The sequence below is a fragment of the Miniopterus natalensis genome, chromosome 1 (genome assembly GCF_054644295.1).
Source record: "Miniopterus natalensis isolate mMinNat1 chromosome 1, mMinNat1.hap1, whole genome shotgun sequence".
Taxonomy (NCBI): Eukaryota; Metazoa; Chordata; class Mammalia; order Chiroptera; family Miniopteridae; genus Miniopterus; species Miniopterus natalensis.
This window is the reverse complement of record NC_142081.1, coordinates 46857796-46872723: the sequence shown is the minus strand read 5'-3', so window position 1 is coordinate 46872723 and position 14928 is coordinate 46857796. Positions and strand designations below refer to the sequence as shown.

General features: G+C 39.5%; 1 protein-coding gene across 1 annotated transcript in view; it reads left to right on the top strand.

The window, feature by feature from the left end:
* Positions 1 to 14928, top strand: part of AQP9 (aquaporin 9) — a 98566-nt gene that overhangs the window by 25144 nt on the left and 58494 nt on the right. Inside the window, exon 2 of the mRNA XM_016208544.2 lies at positions 2012 to 2075. The gene's annotated coding sequence lies outside the window, so the exon portion shown is untranslated. The remainder of the gene's footprint in view (positions 1 to 2011; positions 2076 to 14928) is intronic.

Below are 14928 nucleotides of genomic sequence, written 5' to 3'. Positions count from 1 at the left end.
AGAAGAGGGCACAACTTTCAAAACATGGTACAGAAGAAAAGATGGAGAAGCTTTGCATCTGAGGCAGTCCAGAGTGGCCCCCAACCCTGCCCTCACCTCTCAGAGACCCACTGAAGGGAGGCGGTGAGGGAGCCCGTCCCGAGGATACTCACAAATATTCTCCAATTCGTAAGAAGTACACCATAGCAACAAGTCAGTAGCCTTTGCAGACGCTAAGCAAAAGCCCTAACTGCAGGTGCTCTGTACATGTCACCAGGGAACCGTAGCAGAATTTGGAAGGCCTGCAAGCCTGGCCAGCAGCCAGGGCAGGCTGCTGAGTTTGGGGGAATCAGCTGGCATCCACAGAAGCAGGGCTTACCCCTGGCCAGGAGGATGGGCCCTGATGAGGACGGGTATATTCATTTCCCATAGCTGCTAGAACAAATTACCACAAACTTGTGGCTTAAAACAACATTAATTTACTATATCCCAGTTCTGGAGATCAGAAGTCTTGAGCTAATCAGAGTGAACCAAAAAGAAAAAAAAAAAAAAATGAGAGAAAAGAGTTAAAGCAATTAGAGAGAAGGAAACAGAGAAGGCAAGGGTAATTGCTTTCTCTATTGCAGAGAGCCTCAAAAACATGACAGAAAAATGTTTTTGGAGATGACATTTAAGAAATTTCTATAGTAAGTGAAAAACTGAATCTTCAAATTGAAGACAAACAATATACCAGTAAAAATAATACAGAATGGTAATTAAGGCATTTCAGTTATGAGGAAAGAATTGTTCAAGCAAATATGCAGAAAAAGAGACCTATACTTATATATACAATTTAAGTATGTAATTTATTATTTATATAAAATATTTATATTATAAATTGCATAATTATGATTATATGACTTATATAAATAAATATTAAAGTAGCCATAATCATACATTACTATAGATATTAATTTATATATATTAATATAGATATAAAATATTTCAATAGATTTATTTATAAATACATATATATATAGAAAACATACATGTAAGTATATGTTATCTTTAATTTTATACAATGAAGATTTTATATATATTACATGTTGTGATTACATGCCATACAGAAATATAAGTATAAAATGATACAGATTAATAGAGATGGGTTGGGGAGATAACCTGCTTAGACAGGGCTCTCAAGGAAGGTATCTCTGAGAAAGTTGCATTCGAACTGAGAGCTGAAAAATGAGAAGAAACCAGTATAGAAGGGTGTTTCAGGAAGAACAGCACGTATGAAGGGCCTGGGGCAGGAAACGGCTCAGCATGTTCATGTAAAGGGAGGAAAGGGAAAAAAAAAAAAAAGAAGAAGCAGAAAAAAAATGTGAACCTAAATTGAATAGGAAATTTAGGAATTTTTAAACCTTCTAATGCAATCTGAAGTCTTATCTAGGCACAAGGCAAAATGGACCAAAGCCTAAGTAAATTATGCTAATACTCATCATCAAAGTAGCATTATCAGAAATACAAGGTTCAAAATTAAACAGAAGGGCAAAGGACAATTTGTGCAATTAGGTGCCCGCTTGAATACTTTTTCCATAGATAAACAGATAGTGGAACCAAAAGTAATATCTTGTTGCTGTTAATACAAAGCTTAGCACTTCAAAGATTTGTGAATATCTTTGAATCTGGGTAAAAAATAAAAATTATTAGATATTTTTAAAAGTTAAAAGTTTAGCCCTGGGCTAATTTGACATACTTAACAGCAATTATATATATGAGTCCAGTTAATAGGAATGAATTATTTGATGATAATGGTAAACAACTAATGCTTACTATGTGCCAGGCACTTTACATGTATAATCATTGCAACACCCCTGTGAGGTAGGTACCATTATTATTTCCATTTTACAGACGAGGAAACGGAGGCATAGCAAGTATAAATGACTTGCCCAAACTCACACAATTGCTGAGTGTTGGAAAGGAGATTTGAACTCACAGGGTCAATCAAATCTGATTTATCTCTTAACCATTTCACTTTCAATTTGCTTTCCAGGAAGAATGACCCTATTACTGAAACAACCACCACCATCAGCACAACAGCATTTCAGCATAGCAAGGTAGGTTTAGGGATCTGCTGGTCCTGAATTCAAGCCACTTACTCGCTCAGTGTCTTTGGGCAAGTTACACAAATTCTCCATGTCTTGGCTCTTGTCAAGATTCAGTGACAGCACATACAAAGCACTTAGCAGAGGTAAGTAATCAATGAACGTTTGCTATTAGAAGTGTTAGCTGTTAGAGTGACAGAACTGGAATGGCCTCAGCTATTTGATCTGAGCACTTCATTTCACAAATGTGAGAATTGAAGCTCGAAGAGGTGAGAGCTATTCTTAAGGCCTCACTGTTTGTTAGGATTATTTGTTCATTCATGCAGGCATTCTTTCTTTTCTCTCTTTCTCTTATGTGCCCTGATCAGGGATCAAACCCACAACCCTGGTGCACGAGGATGACACTCCAAACAACTGACCTACTCGACCAGGGGATGCAGGAATTCTTGCATTCACTCATTGAATGAACACATGTTAAACATCTACTTTATAACTTTTTAAATTAAATTTATTGAGTGACATTGATTAATAAAATTATATAGGCTTCAAGGGTACAGTTCTATGATACATCATCTGTATATGTATTCACAAAGATATCTGCACCCCTATGTTCACTGCAGCATGATTCATGGGGACCAAGACATGGAATCAACCAAAGTGTCCTGTGATAGAGGACTGGCTAAAGAAGATGTAGTACAAGTACACAATGGAATACTGCTCAGCCATAAGAAGAGATGAAATACTGCCATTTGCAACAACATGGATGGACTTTGAGACTATCATGCTAAGTGAAATAAATCAGGAAAAGCTAAGAACCATATGATTTCACTCATGTGGGATATAAAACTGAAAGCAACAATTTTTTTAACCATTTAAAAAAATAAAATCACAGGTTCAGAAAAACTACACAAATGAAGAAAGTGGGGAACATGTTATTAAGAATTACCCAGTCAAGAAATAAAACCTTTGCAGCCCCCTCAGAGCCCCAGCCCCAGGTGCCCCTTCTTATGGGCACCCTGCCCCTCTCGCTATCCTGACTCTCCTTCCTTGTGTTTGCTTTTGATTTTGTGAACCAAGTGTACATTCCTAGATCCTGCTGTTTAATCTTGCTCTTTCTTTTCAACTTCAGGTGTTTCTTTTAATCTACAGATTCCCTTACAATTCCTTTCTTTTCCTTATAATTTATCTGTTGAAGAACTTGGTCATTCAACTTGTACAGTTTCTCAAAGTCTGTATTTTGCAAATCACAATCCTCAAAGTGCAGTTCAGCTTGTTTCTCTATCCTCTGTTTTCTGCAAATTGGCAGCTGAATCCAGAGACTGGACCAGACTCAACTTCAGTGTGTTTGGCAAAACTGTATATGACGTTGTGTTTTTTCATCAAGAAGCATATAATATCTAATTTTTATTCCTTTTTCTTTTTTTCATGTTAGCAGCCTCTGCTCCTCAATGCGTAGATCAATTCATTCACTGGGGTTTGCAAGGTGGTGATATTCTAATTCTATAATTTTTTTTTCATGAATTAACTGGACTAGGTTTATAGAAAGACACTTTACCTCATTTATTTTTACCTAATGGTATAGTTTATATAGGTGAGGAGAATAAATGCTTGGCTTTTTCTTTATTTACCCAAGTGTAAAGGTTTAAGGTTAATGAATTAATGGTAGCCATTCTGGCAGATGTGAAGTGATATCTCATTGTAGTTTTAATTTGCATCTCTCTGATGATTAGTGATGAGCATTTTTTCATACGTCTCTTGGCCATCTGTATGTCCTCTTTGGAGAAGTGCCTATTCAAGCCCTGTGCCCATTTTTTAATTGGGTTATTTGTCTTGCTTTTGTTGAGCTATATGAGTTCTTTATATATTTTGGAAATTAAGCCCTTATCAGGTGTGTCACTGGCACACACAGTGGGTTCCCTTTTCATTTTGATGATGGGTTTTTTTTGCTGTGCAGAAGCTTTTTAGTTTGAAACAAGTGCTGGCAAGGATGTGGGGAAAAGGGAATGCTAGTATACTGCTGGTGGGAATGCAGATTTGTGCAACCACTATGGAAAACACTATGGAATTTACTCAAAAAATTTAAAATGGAACTACTGTTTGACCCAGTGATTCCCACTTATCCTAAGAAACCCAAAACACCAATCAGAAAAAACATGCACTCTTATGTTCATAGCAGCATTATTTACAATAGCTAAGATCTGGAAACAGCCCAAGTGCATCAGTAGATGAGTGGATAAAAAAGCTGTGGTACATTTACACAATGGAATACTATACAACTGTAAAAAAGAAGTATCTCTTACCCTTTGTGACAGCATGGATGGACCTGGGGAGAATTATGCTCAGTGAAATAAGCCAGTCAGAGAAAGACAAATATCACATGATCTCATTTATAAATGGAATCTAATGAACATAATAAACTGATGAACAAAATGGGTCCAGAGGAACAAACTAACATATCTCAGAGAGGAGGAGGTGGAGACAGGAAGAGATTAACTGAAGAATTTATATACATATATGCATAACCAATGGGCACATACAACAGTGTGGTGAAGGCCTGGGGCAGGGACTGGGAGGACGGGGATAGAGAGGGAGAAAATCAGGGACATCTGTAATACTGCCAACAATAAAATAATAAATAAATTTAATGAATTAATTTAGGTGATAAATTTGTACTCTTTGATAGCATCCTTGCTATCTGGTATGTCAAGATGGTCTGTATTTCTCTGGTACATTTCCTGTCCCAGGTCTGGAATCAGCCACCTCTCTAAGGAGCATTTATTTCTTTTCATGGAAAACAGATTTTAAAAACCTTTTTGCTAATAAGTTGGTCATTATTTCTAGATCATAGAAAGTATGCTGTATACATATACATAAACACATACACGAACACATTGTTTCCAATTCAGCTCCAGGACTACAGATTTTTTACTTAACTCTTTTATGTTGAGTCTGCATACTCTTTCTTCCACACTGAAATCTTGGTTTTCAAAGACATAAGGGATGATAGAATTAGAATTACAATATCCCAAAACCACTCATTTGCTTTAACCTAACTTACAATACTATAGTCTATTACTATCACTACCAATTATGATTACTAAAAATAGTTACAAAAAATTGGGAAGCAAGAAATTCCACAAGGTAGAAACTGCGCTCACCTCCTTCACATCATTACATACTATAATTTCTTTTGATAACCACATCAAAATTATAACTAAATTATAGAACAGCCTCTATCACCATCTGAAGACTAGCTGAACAGAAGTCCTACAACCAAGGATATACAGAAGAAGCCACCTCGAGACTGGTAGGAGAGGTGGAGATGCAAAATGAACTGGCCCTGCATCCACATGTGGAGGTTAAGAATCCAGAGGACTATCTCAGCTGTATAGGTCCTCTTGAAGACCAAGAGGTCTCAGCCCCACTCCGGGCTCCCCAGCACAGAGCAGCAATGTTGGGAAGAGGAATCCACATAACAACTATCTGAAAATCATTAGGAATTCCTTTCCCCAGGTGAGACAGAAGACTATTGGAAACCTAGGTGTTCTCTAGCAGGGGTGGGGAACCATTTGTCTGCCAAGGGCCATTTGGATATTTATAACATCATTCTTGGACCATACAGAATTATCAACTTAAAAATTAGCCTGCTAGGAGATTCCAGGATGGCAACAGATTGAACGGAAGCTACACTGACACTCTCCCAGGACCAAACTGAAATTACAACTAAAATATAGAAAAACCATCCTGAATAATCAACCGAAGACTAGCTGGAGAGCACCCTCATAACCAAGGACTTAAAGTGGAGACCACATAGAGACTGGTAGGAAGTGTGGAGGTGCGAGGGGGCTGGCTGGGCTCCCACCGGCAGCAGCTGAAGGCCCAGAGGGATATCCCAGCTCTGGAGGGTTCCCAGAGAACTCTGGGGCCTAAACCCCAAGCTGGGCTTCCCAGCCCAGAACACCAGAACTGAGAAAGGTGCCCACATAACATCAGGCTGTGAAAAGCAGTGGGGTTCCTGTCTGCCAGGGAGAGATGGCTGAAAATGCAGGCATCCTCTTAAAGGGCAAATGCACAAAGTTTCGTGTGCAGCCACTCACCTTGGGCTCCAGCAGAGGGAGGGCAGAGTGGACTGGAGCAGTGTGAAGAGAATCTAGGGGGGCTGGCTGGGGGAATAGAGCTCAGAGGGCAACTATCTGGATTCCTGTGTTGAGTCATTCCCCCATACTACAGAGGACATCTTTCTCAGGCAGACATTTACGGTCCAAGCAGCTTTTGCCTGGGAGGGAAGCAATTGCCCCACCCATTGAAAACCTCTCACCCCACCCTGTGGAGTTTCTACAGCCTGAGGCTTCACTTATATGTGAACTCTAAAGAACAAAATAAATGAACAAACAAGACAAAAAGAGACTCAGAGAAGCAGAGAACAAACTGATGATTGCCAGAGGGGAAACGGGTTGGGGGACTGAGTGAAAAAGGTGAAGGGATTAAGCCAACAATATTATAATAACTATGTATGGTGCCAGATGGGTACTTGAATTATCAGGGAATCATTTGGTAAATTAAATAATTGCCTAACCACTATGATGTACACATGAAACTAATATCTAATACTGAATGTCAACTGTAATTGAATAATAAAATTTAAAATAAAAGAGGAAAAATGGGAGGCATATGCTGTCTTCATTCTTCCCCTACTTTTATGGCAATACCATATTTTTGTTGTATGTTGTAATATAGCCATTACATACTATAATCTTTCTTTTAATCTTTGTTAATCTTAGATGTATAAGAGCTATATATTTGTTTATCACCAGTCCTTATGCTGATGTTTCATAATTACTTTGGTTTTCTGAAGCTTGTTCTTGAGTGCATTCCTGAGGAAGGGCTCATGGGAGCCATATTTACTGAGTTATTGCGTATTATAATGTGCTCTTTATACTTTATAGTCAGTTTTACTCAGGATATAAAATCCTTGGTTCACATTTTCTTAAATGTTATTCCATTTTTCTCCTGGCATTAAGCATTACAGTTGAAAAAAACCTAATTTTTATTTTATTTCCCTTATAAATAACATTGAATTTTTTTTAATTGGGAAAATAATTTCAGTCTTACAGAAAATTACATCAATAGAACACAGATTTCCCATATACCTTTTACTTAAGTTCCTCTGATGTTAACATCTTACATACCATAATATAATTATAGAAACCAGGAAATTGGCACAGATACAATACTATTAACTAATCTAAAGACTTTATTTGAATTATGTTGCTTTCCCTCTAATGTCTTTTTCTGGTCCAGGATCTAATTAAGGATCACACATTGCATTTAGTTGTCTGATCTCCTTTGTCTTTTATTTTTTTCCTTTTAATGAATTTATTGGGTGGCACTGGTTAACAAAATTATACAGATTTCAGGTGCACAGTTCCACAACACATCATCTGAACACTATTGTGTGTTCACCACCCCAAGTCAAGTCTCCTTCCATCACCATTTATCCCCCTATATCCTCCTCTACCTCCCCCACCCCTCCCCCTGGCAGACACCACACTGTTGTCCATGTCCATGTGTTTTTTTCTCTCTCTTTTTTTCTCAATTCCTCCACCCCCTCACCCAGCCCCCCAACCCCAACCCTGACAGCTATCAGCCTGCATTCTATGAGTCTGTCTCTATTTTGCTCATCAGCTCATTTATTAGATTCCACATATGAGTGAAATGATATGGTACTTGTCTTTCTCTGACTGGCTTATTTCACTTAGCATAATGCTTTCCAGGTCCATCCATGCTGTCTCAAAAGGTAAGATTTCCTTCTATTTTTACAGCAGAATAGTGTTCCATTGTGTAAATGTACCACAGCTTTTTTTATCTACTCATCTGCTGATGGGCACTTGGGCTGCTTCCAAACCTTGGCTATTGTAAATAATGCAGCAGTGACCATGGGGTGCATACACTCTTTCAAATCCTTGGTCTTTTCTAATCTAGGATTGTTCATCACTCTTGTTTGTTTATTATTCATGACCTTGACACTTTAGAAGAGAAATGGTTAGTTATTTTTAGAATGACCTTCAGTTTGGTTTGCCCAATGTTTCATCAACTTACACTGAGATTATACACTTTTGGTAAGAATAACAGAGAAGTGATACTGTGTTCTTCTTGGTGTATCATATCAGGGAATATGTGCTGTTGACATGTTTTTTTATTTTTCAAATTTTGCCCCAACTTCTGCACACTCTCTGGCCCCAGCCTCTTTATAATTGCTGGTTCCATCTGAGACAACTTGGTTCCCTTCTCACTGTCCCATCCCTGCTCATCAGCCCTGATTCCAAGACAGTTTCTCACCTAACCGCTGAAATCATTAAGCCCTCACTAATTTATTCCTTTGTTCATATATTAAACTCATTAGGCATGTAAAACGTGCCAAAAAGATGAATAAGAAATTCTCCGTCTTAGTCTGAAATCTCTTCCTAATGTAGACATTTAAAGAAAGATTAGGGTGCAGTTGGTTTACTTGGGAGGTGATCCCAGGAAGTTTAAGGGGAGGACTGGGAAAGCATGACAGGGAAAGGGTAATAGCCAATAAAGGGTACATTAATGTGTGGGTCATCACTGCGGACAACTGGGGCTCAGTCCCTCTGGGGATTCTCTTTGGAACCATGTAGAATTGTCCTCAGAATTGTCCTATCAAAGGCCAGGAAGCTGGGGCATTTATCTACAGATTTCTGTCCCTCATTGTTTGAGTTTTGCCCCTGAAAGCATTACATACTTGGCACTTCTGAGCTGCTTCGCAGCATGCAGAGCAAATTCTCATGGCATAGGAGAAAGCCCTTGGGTAGCAAAGGAGATTGACGTAACACCTGAGCCAGGAAGGTGTCAGTGTGCACAACAGCTGTCAGCTACAGCTTCAGAGTCAGCAAAGGGCACATGGGGCAATGCATCAACATCGTCTACTGCATAGTCCTTGCTTTCAAAAGGGTTTCTTAACTTAGGAAGAGATAGCATGTGAACAAACTGTGTTCTGTACTTGCTGTGAGTGCTATGGCAGAAAAATATGCAAGGTATGCGTGAAAAGAGGTAGAATAGGGGTGAATCCTACCTGGAAAGGGCTGAGAAATGTTTCCTAGAAAAGTCATCCAGAGACTCCACCCCATCCCACTTGACCTGATCCCTCAACCGAGACACAGCCTGAATCAACCAGCGAAGATTGACAATAGGATAATTTTATGATCCCGTCTACATTTTGGAGAGACACCCTTCCCGACGTGTGGAGAATGGGCTGTAGCAGAACAAGACCAGAGGAAAAGCCAGATCCATTAAAAAACACTCTTGGCAGTAATCCAGGCAAGAGAATGTGACAACCTGGATTAAACCTGTGGCAGTGGGGCTGGAGAGAAAAAGGTTTAGAAGAATAAAGGAGACAGGATTGAGAGAAAGTGGTGATGGACTGAAAACAGGGGTTGCAGGAGAGAAAAGAGTTTTAAAATGTTTCTGGATGAAATGACTGAGTGGTAGTGATATCATCCACGGAGATACGGACGAAGGAGGGAGAAAAGGCTTTGTGAGAAGAGTGAACTCAGTTTGGGGCACAGAGTTGGAGATGCTCTTGGGGCATACAAGTAGCAAAGTGACCAAAGGATGACAGAAATAAAAGAAAGGTGGAGGGAGGGTGGCCAAAGAATTTGGAATTCAAAGAAATGAGGGTAATGGAAATAGTGAGGACTCAGCAGAGCCAGTCCCTTTCCGCTGTCCCAGAGATGCAGACAGGGAAGGGGATGTGGAAGTATGAGTCACTGGAAAAAACATCACAAAGGAAATGGGGTTCTTGGTGGAAAGGAATTTAGAGCCTAGAGGAGAAGCAAATGGAGAAGGTGGGGGTGGAAAGGTCCTGTTATGAATCAGGGGCCTTGCCCAGAGTTCTAATGAGAATCTCGTAAGAAGATGACCAAGCGCTTTGGCCAAGCCCATCCCCAACTAATGGAAAGAGGAAAAGATAGGCTGAGTGTAGTTTCAATTCACTAGAAACAAACAGGACATTCCATTTATACTACAGGTAAAATAACCCCTTCTTTAAACTTTTCTAAATTGTGCCCTTTCTCCATCGCTTATGGTGGAGGGGTGGAGGGAGTCTGCAAAGTATCTCTTAGGCTTTTAAATACCACAGGTCAAAGAATTTTTGTTCAACCTTTTCATTTGTGTGGACCATATTTCAGAATAGCTGTGGTTGGATGGCAGAGAAAGGACCAGAATGGAGGGCACAGGGTATTTGTGGAGTGCAGGACTGTTTTCTGGGAGAAGTGGAAGCGATAAAAGGAACTATTCAATCATAGCTTTCTCTAGGCATTTTGAGGAAGGTCAAAGAAACTGTTTTCACTCCCTGCTTATTGGAGCTGAGATATGATTCTTCTCCTACCCTTTAACTGGGACTTACATCATCGGCTCTCATGGCTCTCAGGCCTTCAGACTGGGACTGGCATTCACACCATTGGCTTTCCGGAATTCCAGTTTGCAGATGTCAGATAATGGGACTTCTCAGTCTTCATAATCAAGTGAGCCAATTCCTTATATTAAATCTCACTTAGATATATCCTATTGGTTCTGTTCCCCTGGATAACCCTGCCTAATTCAGTAGGTATATGACCTCAAATAATGAAAAATCTTCAAATTCAAGAAAATAAAAACATGGAACAAAAAATCATTATATTTATTAAAATGTAGTCAAGGATACTTAATGATATGAGAGATGTTGCAAGGCATTAAATATTATAAATTCTATAATTATAAATAAATGTTAATAGGATTTATCTGTTTTTAGGATAGGTACTTTGAATTCCAATTCTGTATCTCTGCTAATTATTTTGCGCTTTACAATTACTTAGAATTTTAATTTAACCATCTGGTGAAATATGACTACATGTGCTTTCTCTTTTTTAAAACATTTTTATTGATTTTTAGAGAGAGAAGAAGGGAGAGGGAGAGAAAGAGAAATATCAATCGGCTGCCTCCTGCACTCCCCCTTCTGGGGCTCAACCAGCAACCCAACCCTGCAACCCAGGTGTGTGCCCCAGTCGGGAATCAAACCAACAACCTTTTGGTGCTTGGGATGACACCCAACCAACGGAAGCACACCAGCCAGGGCTCCGTATGCTTTCCTGTATACTCTTTTTATTTTTCCCAGAATTAGTAATTGTCTAGTTTATTCAGATAATCTATTTTCTAAGAAAGCATCATAAAATTAAGTACCTTAAAAATTATTTTCCCACATTTTCATCAACTGATAAATACATAACTTTGTTTTAAAAAAAACAACATCTTTTTTCCTTAGAGTATTTACTCATGCTCAGCAAGAAGACGAGTCAAAATAATGCGCGATTATAGTACAAGTCATTAGTGACTCTAAGGCTTTATAAAGGAAGCATTATCATAAATGATATGGAAGAAAGTCTTCAATTAAATGGAAGAAATTCCATTGGTGGTGGGGAGAAAGTCAGGAGGTTATTCTTGGCAGGCAAACAGTGGGAACAGGGGTAGAGCTGAGAATAATAATGAATCCTCAGGGAAAGACTTCTATTGTCCCAGCTGGGAAACCTTCGGGATGAAATTGGAGCAATTGGTTGTGGCCTATTGGCTAATGGCCTTGAATGCTGGGCTCAGAGAGTGCATTGATATGATAGGCAAGAGGAAGTCATTGTAAAGTTATGCAGGAGATGACAAGATGAGAATGGTGTTTGAGAAGTAATTATCTGGATTTTTAATAAAGCCAGTTAAGAGAGCATATTTGGGGCATTGGCTCCTGTGGTAGGTTGAACAATGGCCCCCCCAGAGATGTCCAATATTCTAATCTCTGAAACCTGTGACTGTTACCTTATATGGCAAAAATGTGATTACATTAAAGGTCTTAAGAGGGGAAAGTATCCTGGATTACCTGAGTGGGCTCCACGTAATCATAGGAGTACTTATAAGAGGGAGGCAGGAACTCAGAGTGAGTAGTAAAAGATATGGCAACAGAAGCAAGATTTTAGAGTGATGCAAGGAAGGGACCACAAGCCACAGAGTGCAGGTGGCCTCTAGATCTGAACAAGGCAAGGAAATAGGAGACTCCAGAAGGAATGCAGTCCTGCCAACACTTTTATTTCAGACTTTTGACTTCCAGAACTAGTAGAGAAAAATTTTGTGTTGTTTCAACCCACTAAATTTTTGGTAACTTGTTTCAGTAATAATAGGAAACTGATACAACTCCCTTTGAGAGAATGATAGTAAAAATTATGTATGCACATTACCACACTAGTATTTTTAAAACTAATTTCAGCCCTGGCCAGTGTGGCTCAGTTGGTTGGGCATCACCTGTTGCAAAGAAAGCTTGCCGGTTCAATTCCCATCAGGGCACATGCTCAGGTTGTGAGCTCAGTTCCCTGTAGGGAGCATGCAGGAGGCAGCTGATCGATGTTTTGCTCTCACGTCGATGTTTCTCCCTTTCCTTTCCCCTCTCTCTAAAAATCGGCTTTAAAAATCTTTTTTAAAAAATATAAACTTGTTAAGAAAACTAATTTCAGGGATTTTATAGACCTACTAAAATTCACCTATGAACGTTCTGGGGGGGTTTTAATTCCCAGGTTAAAATCTCTGGAGTTCACAAGTTATTTTAATACTTCATACACATAATGAAAAGGTTGGGGGCTATGTCCAGAAAGTAGGAAAAGACAGTGTAAATGTAAGAGGTACTCTGGTAGAAGGCTGAATACGCAGCAGAAGGACAGAGATACATAAAGGTGACTCCAATACTGTAAACCTGGGAGACAAAGACAATAAAAACATGCTAACAAAAAATGGAGAGGATGGGAAGACAAGAAAGTTTGCCAGGAAAAGATGGGGATAAAGCCTGTGATATAGAACCTGCTATGTAAGGCCCAAATCAAAGTTCCTAGTTCATCTCAGGACTTAAGATCTCCAAGGGGAGCACTTGTGTGTGTGAAAAACCCAGATGCCAGACTCAGGCTCCAGGGAGTGGCCAAGGACAGAGTCTTTGGGGACTGTTTCCCCGCCAGGAATTGATGGAGCTGGAGAAGGGTTAGGAAATTGATCACCATGGAAGCCACGGAAGTGGTGTGAGGATGGTGCCCTCATCCTATAGCCATCAATTCCTCTAATCAAATCTTTATAAATTATATGGTTGTCTAACCTCTATGCTGTATACCCAAAACTAATACAAAATAATATTGAATGTAAACTATCATTGAAAAATGAAAATTTTAAAAATAAATTCGTTAACTTAAAAAAATATGATGGATTGCCCTGGCTCAGTTGGTTGGACAACTGAAAGGTTGCCGTTTAATTCCTGCTCAGGGCATGTGCCTAGGTTGCAGGGTTGATCCTGTGGGGAGCATGCAGGAGGTAGCCCATCGATATTTTGCTCTCACATCGATGTTTTTCTGTCTCTTTCTCCCTCTCCCTTCCTCTCTAAAAATCAATTTTAAAAATCTTAAAAAAAATAAATTAAATATGATGGATTGACTCCTACCAGAGGGTATACCCCAGGACCAATTTTGTCCCTAGAAGGAGGGGATTTTAGGAACTCTAAGTCAAGAATTTATTAACTCTAAGAGTAGTAAATTGGTCTTCAGGCAAAGGGCTATTGAGACAGAAAAGTTCGGTTCATTGGTTTTTGTTAGGAGTAAGGAATCTGGAATTGATGCCAAAATAATAATTGATGCAAAACAAGTAAACAACACGCAGGACAGCCTAGTGCCAAAAGTTACAACCAAGGCTGCCCCAAGAAATTCCGGGCATCTGGCCTGAACTGATTATGGACAATGAGGTGTGTGTCATTATCATGGGAGTCTATAAGCAGGTGCCCTTACAATACGCAGACAACTTAAGGAAAGGGTCACTCTGAATTTTATGAGAGAGACAATAGAGGATTCTGGAGAAAAACATGGGTTCTGGAATTAGGAAGATCTCGGCTCAAATCAGGGCTCCTCCAGTTGCTCCCTATCCCAGGCAAATGTACTAATGCCAAGAAGCCATTTCCTAATCTTTTGAACTACAAAAACAATACCCTCCTTTACAAAGATATTGCCAGTGTTACCTGTGGTAATAGTCATGAAGCAATTTGTGTGGTTCCTGGCATGTAAAAAGTGCTTATTAAGTGGTGGTGGTTGTCACAGTGATTAGGCAGCTGTCGAGCTGTGTACGTGGAAATGTTATGTAAATATGAATGTGCTATCTAATCTAATCAAACCCTGCATCAAACCAAGAGGGTGTTACTCTGAAACTGTAACCCACTCAACTGTATTGTGAAACATCTGAGGTCATCGTGCTCGCTCAAAGGAAAGGAACTGCTTAGAATCTAGAAAAAGTAGAGACAAAGAGCAGCAACAAGTATTGCATGCTTACTATTGCCATACAGATTGTTAAGTGAAAATATTCATTTACTCCTCAGAAAAGTGTTCTGAGGTTTGAATTGTATAACCCCCTTTCTACAAATTAGGAAACTCATTTTAGTTTCTGAGATGCAAAGCTGCTAATAAGTGAGATGCAAAGCAGCTAACAACTTGCCCAAGGTTCCACAGTTACTAAGCAGTGGAGCGGGGTTAGAAACCCAAGCTCTCTAACTCTGGGATCTGCAAGTTCAACCCTATACCCTACTCTCTCCAAAAAAGGAATGATCTCCAGATGGAGTCATGACCAATGGACACAATATTGTGGTTCCTCCCGTGGATGGATCTCCACAGTAGAAATAGGTACGCCAATCAGGTTACTTTCTGAATCCTCTCCAGGACAAAGCAATAAGGTGGGGGTGCTATACTATCGGCGGGAGAAGGATTCTGGTTACTGGGATGGCTGTGCAAACGAGCAGGGTCAGTGCCAAGGG